Source organism: Lutjanus erythropterus, chromosome 21 (assembly GCF_056507025.1).
Source record: "Lutjanus erythropterus isolate fLutEry1 chromosome 21, fLutEry1.hap2, whole genome shotgun sequence".
Taxonomy (NCBI): Eukaryota; Metazoa; Chordata; class Actinopteri; order Lutjaniformes; family Lutjanidae; genus Lutjanus; species Lutjanus erythropterus.
Genome location: NC_139337.1, coordinates 6931451 through 6937775, shown reverse-complemented (window position 1 = coordinate 6937775; position 6325 = coordinate 6931451).

The following is a 6325-nucleotide window of genomic DNA, read 5'->3' as shown; positions in this document are numbered from 1 at the left end:
CCCTCCCCTTCCAAGCAAAAGGCCCTCTCTAGAGCCAGTGTTTGGTTTGCCCATTCTCAACTACATTAAAAGCATGGGGATGCAACATGGTGGCCCCCATAGAAGAAGAACCCACTCCCTCTGTAGATATAACAGACTCATTCTAAGATAATGAAAACACAGCGATTCTTATTTTCAGGTAAACGTTACTTATGAATGTTATATTGCATTCCTGACATATTTTGCTAATAAAAAGCTTACACTCTGTGCCTTTAAATTCCATACAGGTAGGAACTGGGCCAGGTCAGTGTTTCCCTCCAGTTATAGCAACAGGCAGCCAAATAAAGGTGATGTTACCTTGAAGAAAATTATGTACTTCTCTAGTTTTGAACATAGCTGGAAACATTTGTGATAATGTAACAGGTCTTAGGTTTAATTGTTTTTAGACATTTTAAGTACTCAATGCAGAAAAAATAACCCATGCGACTAATATATGATCATACTTTACAGTATATTATTGATTATACACAAATGAAAACATACTCATGAATATTATATTGCATTCCTGACTTATTGTGCCAATAGATCAGTGTAAATTTTATACTCTGGGCCTTTAAATTCCACACAGGCAGGAACCGGGCAAACCATTTCGAGATAGAAGCAGGAAAGAGTGTGAGGCTGCATCACCTGATTAATAACATCATCTTGCCACTGCCGCACACCTCAGTTCACACATATTATTTCTCCACACACCGGTTTCAACTGTGAGAGAAGATGCCTCCAAAAATAACGCCTCGATAGACTGAGCCTGACGTCTTTGCAGAGCGCACAAGCGCTGTTCCAGCCGCAAGGACAAATGAACAGTAAAATGCAACAGGCGCTCCAATAAATACAGTATAAATTTACTGTGGGCTTTCCAGAGGATGGCTGTCTCCTTTTGACAGTCACAGGAGGAGGGAGAAGACTGGGGCAAGCCTGTCTGGAGCACTGAGGTTGTGTGTGTGTGTGTGTGTGTGTGTGTGTGTGTGTGCGTGCATGTGGTAGGATAACTCCACACACACGTCTAGCTAGCCAAAACAAGTATATATCTTGGCCTGCCGTGGAGACAGGCAGCGTTACGTTCACCCGCAGGTCAGGAGCTCTCAGCCCCGTGGCCACCCACCCCTGTGGAATCATGGGAGTGGGAGTTCATGTTTGTTTGTCTAACTCTGAGTGTGAGTTGGGGGGGGCTTCTTCACCCCCGTTGTATGCCAGTCCTCCCTGAGAATTATTATCTAATCTCTGACTCATAAAGTGAAGGAAGAAAGAGAGAAATAGCGGAAATTTTTGTTGTCTTCAGCAATGACTCAGATAAAAACTGAACCACACCAATTCTACAAATGAAAATCTGTTTATTTGTCATAGTGAGCACCTTGTGTAAAATCTGAGAAAATAACCCTGCTGATGTCACAGGGTTATCTTGGTTTGGGCTTCTGACTGTACACCATAATGGTCACCGTGGTCGTACAATCCTAGTTAAATAAAAAGCTTTACAGCATTACAAACTCAATGAAAAGTTAAAGTCTTACATCGATAAATATATTCTAAACGTTTTATCAGCAAAATATACTTACATGCATAATATGTAACATTAAAACATTAACATTAAAATTCCTTTTGTTGTGTATTTTAATTTAATATTTTAATCGAGCCATATTTGAACCCAGAGAAATCTGTATTTCTGCTCAAGGTAAGGGTGCATTTCATTTTGTCACCTGATCCTCTAACTTCGAGGGGAAAAATGGGATGTGTCAGAGAGTGAGGAAGGAAGCCAGCAAACATGGCTAAAAATAACCTGAATAAAACTTTAATATATTAACTCATCTGTGAACAGTCACCTGACTCTGCCTGAGTCATGTTAGATAGATTTTAATCGGTGATGCTGATTCTTTAACAATGAAGACAACAACTCCCATGATCCCACACTATTCCACGACATAATCAAACTGTCTTTTGTTATTATTTTAATATGAGAGACCCCTTGCAACAGAAATTACATTTTGTGTGTTTAAGTAAAAGTGCACGTATTATTAACGAAATGTACTTAAAGTATCAAAAGTACTCAAAACAGATTTTTTTTTTTTACAGTATATCACTGGATTATTCGTACTAATGTATTCATGTGTATGCAGCAAGCTACCAGAGACTTCAGACTACAAATAAAGCTACTTAGTAAAAGTAGTTACTTTGTCAAAAAAAAAAAAAGAAAGTAAGAAAGAAAAAAAGATCAAATAAACCAGGGGTCCCCAATCTTTTTTCCTAGGAGCCCCAACTACTTCAGTCTATGAAAAGCTGAGCCCCCCAGTCCTGCACACATGCAAAAGAATAAGTGACTATTTCCAAGCTTTAATATTCATTTATAATTGTGTCCATTTCTACAACCTTTACCTTTGGTTGTCTCTTTTTTAAAATATTCTTTTCTTTAAGAACCCAACAGAGCAAACTCATACACACTCATGATGATTGATTGTCACAGAGCTTGCGAGGTCACAGAGGAGCAGCCAAATAAGTAGCCTACTATTTGTGATTGAGGACAAAGAACCATAAATCATTTAAATAGATTTGTATACAGACCTTTGTATAAATTGTGATTAAATTAACGTGTGCAAATCTAATTTTGACACACTCAGAGCAGACAAAGCGTTACGTTCCCTCCCATGTAGAGAACCGATGAAACAGAGAATGTGTGTGACACAAATATATAACAAATGCAGTACAAAAAAGTCATGTGCCGTTAAACAATGCCAATTAATTTCACTGCAAAAAGTTGTTCATAGGTCATATTTAACTAATTAATTTAGCTAAAAAAAATAAAATACCCTACTCCACTACTCTGAATCGTAGTGGAATATATTGTATATATGTATAAAGTGTAAAAAATCCACTCACTCCATTATAGATTATATGTTTACAGATTGCATTTTTACAGTTTAAAAGCACCTGTTTTTAACATGTGCATATAATCATGAACTGTCAGTGTCAATCCACCTCATGTGTATCCATTCAGTAGTGATCTTCTTTACAATATTTGAAATATTTAGAATTTACTAACACTTGATTTGTATATAGAGCTTTAATTTATGTTGCTGGTTAGTGCTTCATATATATACACATTTTTTAATTAACATTCTCACGTACACAACAGCCCTGTCTCTTTACCTTCATTTGTTCAGCTTTGTTGTCCTTGCTCTTAGCTGTTATGTCAATTCTATCCGTGTAAGTACATTGAGAGAAATAGTAGACAAATTCCTTGTATGTGTACACACAGGAAAGCCATGTTGTATGCACACAAAGTAGCATGAAATTGAAATATTCAAAATCAAGTAAGTGGACTTAATTACATTACACAATCACATTCCAACATGCCTGCATTTTGTAACGCAGGCTTTCTGTTAAAAAAGTCCGAGCCTGATTACTTCATCAGGGTTTTTTTTTTTTTTTAATTTGGAGCTCTCCATCCAGAGCCACAAAATAAATTATTCAGTCGCCTTAATCTGCTGCTTAGTACTCCTCATAATCAGTAAAGTCAGTAATAGTTTTTGGAGTGCTCCTTTAGTATAGTTATTGTAACACATTGGGATGTCTGAGTGAGTATTGTGGTTCTGTCCTCTTCACCTTTCCCCCCTGACTAAGATGTTTGGGGTGTGGCTCGCTCCAACAAGTGTGTCAGCTACTTCCTGTCATGAGAAAAAATCCATAAAAGAAGACGGAAGTGAGTCGTGAATACCCCGGCTAGACCGAGGAAAAACCGAGAGATTGACATCTTGTCCTCAAAACATTGTATTGTTGGGTCTCAGACTCTGACAGCACGCATTCAACTACTGTTGAATACTTGAGCTGATATTTGTATCTGGAGTTTCCCCCGGGGCGGCCGAATTGACCTCTCCAGAGAGAGACATGAGAAAATTCTCAGGCTCGCAATCAGATGTGTTTATTTGCTGCGAGCCAGCTTGTTAAAGGCTGCAGAATTTATAAATCAAAACCCGGGTTTCCCTTCAAACTCTGTTTCCATTCTCACAGCTCTCTCTGCGCAGTGTGGCGCTTCACTTTCAGGCTGAAATTGATCTTTTCTCTTCTCCACAGTATCAGTTGCAATGAAGGCTCCACTTGAGCACTTTTAATGTGTGTGTGTGTGTGTGTAGTTGTGTGTGTATCTTTTAGCTGCAGCTGAGCAGAGTGCCATGGCGCTGGTGATAGTAGCGTTGTGTGTGGGGGGTTGCTGGTCTGTGGAACAAGGAGAGAGGAGGAGGAGGAGGACCTCACATTTAGCTGCCGTCTCCTGGGAGAGATTAAGCAGTTTAGTCTTTGCTGTGTCTCTCTCGATCACTGCCACTGCCTCCTGCTTCTCCTCTCTATTTGGAGCAGGGCAGTGTGTACCTTTTCTGTCATCCTGCTTTTGCACTTTCTGTTCCCCTCTTTCTACTCTCATTTCCTCTGTCCAGAGATGAGAGGTAACTAAGTACAAATAATCTGTTACTGTATTTAAGTAGATTTTTCTGGCGACTTTTTACTTTTACTCCCTACATTTTAACACAAATATCTGTACTTTCGACTCATTATATTTTCAAAACAGGCTTTAGTTTTAATTGCAAGATGAAAACAACAACAAAAAAACGTAATGATGGAAACCGGGTAACAAGACGTAAAAGATGGAACAAGACAAAAACGGCATTAAAATGGAAGAGGAAAATTACGTAACAAGACGAAAATGATGTAAAAGATGTGACAAGACAAAATTACGTAACAAGACATAACAATAGGAAACAATGTAACAAGATGTAACAAGACAAAAATTACAAGAAAACTAAACAAACGTAACAAGATGGAAACAAAGTAAACAATGTAACAAGACAAACACGTCACAAAAGCTATCACAAGACAAAAACGATGTAAAAGATGTAACAGTACATATCAGGGAAAAAAATTACATAAAAGATGCAACAAGATGAAAACGAAAATGACATAAAAGTCATAAGAAGGCAGAAATGACATAAAAGTTGTATCAAGACCAAAACAAACGTAACAAGATGGAAACATACACCAAATATAACAAGACAAAAACATCATCAAACATGTAACAAGAAGACAATTACATAAAAGCCTCCACAAGATGAAAACGACGTAACAAGACGTAACCATGAAAATGATGTAAATGATATAACGAGACAAAAACAACATAAGATGAAAGGATGTAAAAGACGTAACAAGACAAAATGACATAAAGACCTAACAAAACAGAAACAAGATAAAAGATGTAAAAGGACACAAGACAAAAAGGCTGTAAAAGACATAAAAAGATGAGACAAAGAAAGAGGGACTCAACCATAGAGAGAAGATGAGGCACAGACAGTCAGTAGAAATGACCTTTTACTTTTATACTTTGAGTATGATTCAGGGCCTGTACTTTTTCACTTTTACTTGAGTAAAGAAGTTGAATCAGTACTTCTACTGTTACCAGTCTTTTTTTTACACAAGAATCTGTACTTCTTCAGTGCAGAATGTGTGTACTTTTGCCACTTCTGTCTCTGTCTCTCCGCTCACTTACTTTCTTTCCATCCATTCTGCCTGCTCCTGACACTCTTTCCCCCAGACTGTTTCTATTTTACACTCTCTCCCCCCGTCTCCCTTTTTTCTTACCCACCCCCTCGACCCCTCAGACATCCAGCTGATTCTCTTAGCTGACAGCCCAGATGGCACGGAGCGAGTGGGGTTGTGGCTGGATGTACGGGACAAAGCTGCCCCCCCCCCCCGCCCACCTTACCCACTCACCCATAGGCCGCTCTGGCTCGGGCCGTCCCACTGAGCTGATCCCCTGGTCCTGCGTGGAGCACCATGGAGCTCAACCACTACTCACATTAATCTCCTAAACGATCCTGGACCTAAGAGGATCAATACTCATTTTCAGGGAGCAGCATGATCCCTTAATGTAGTGGAGGATGGCTGCTTATCCCTCACTCTCTCCCCCCCACCTCGCCTCGCTTTCAGCTCCCCATAGGAACACTGTAAAAAAATCATGCAGGAATTTAGTGGAATCAACCAACCTTTGCTCATTCATTTAATATAAATATACAAGTTAATTTATTCAAGTTAATCCAACTTAAAATTATTCTTATTTTAAGTCTTTTGACTTGAAAGGATGAGTTGAATGAATGTAGGGGAGACCAGGGCCAATTGTAACATTTTAAACTTTTTTCTTCGTAGCTGACAGATTACTTGGAATAAGAAACATACAGTATGTATGTGCAGTAACTAATAACACAACTGATGTATTTTCACTAATAAGGACAAGACTATAATACTAAATTTC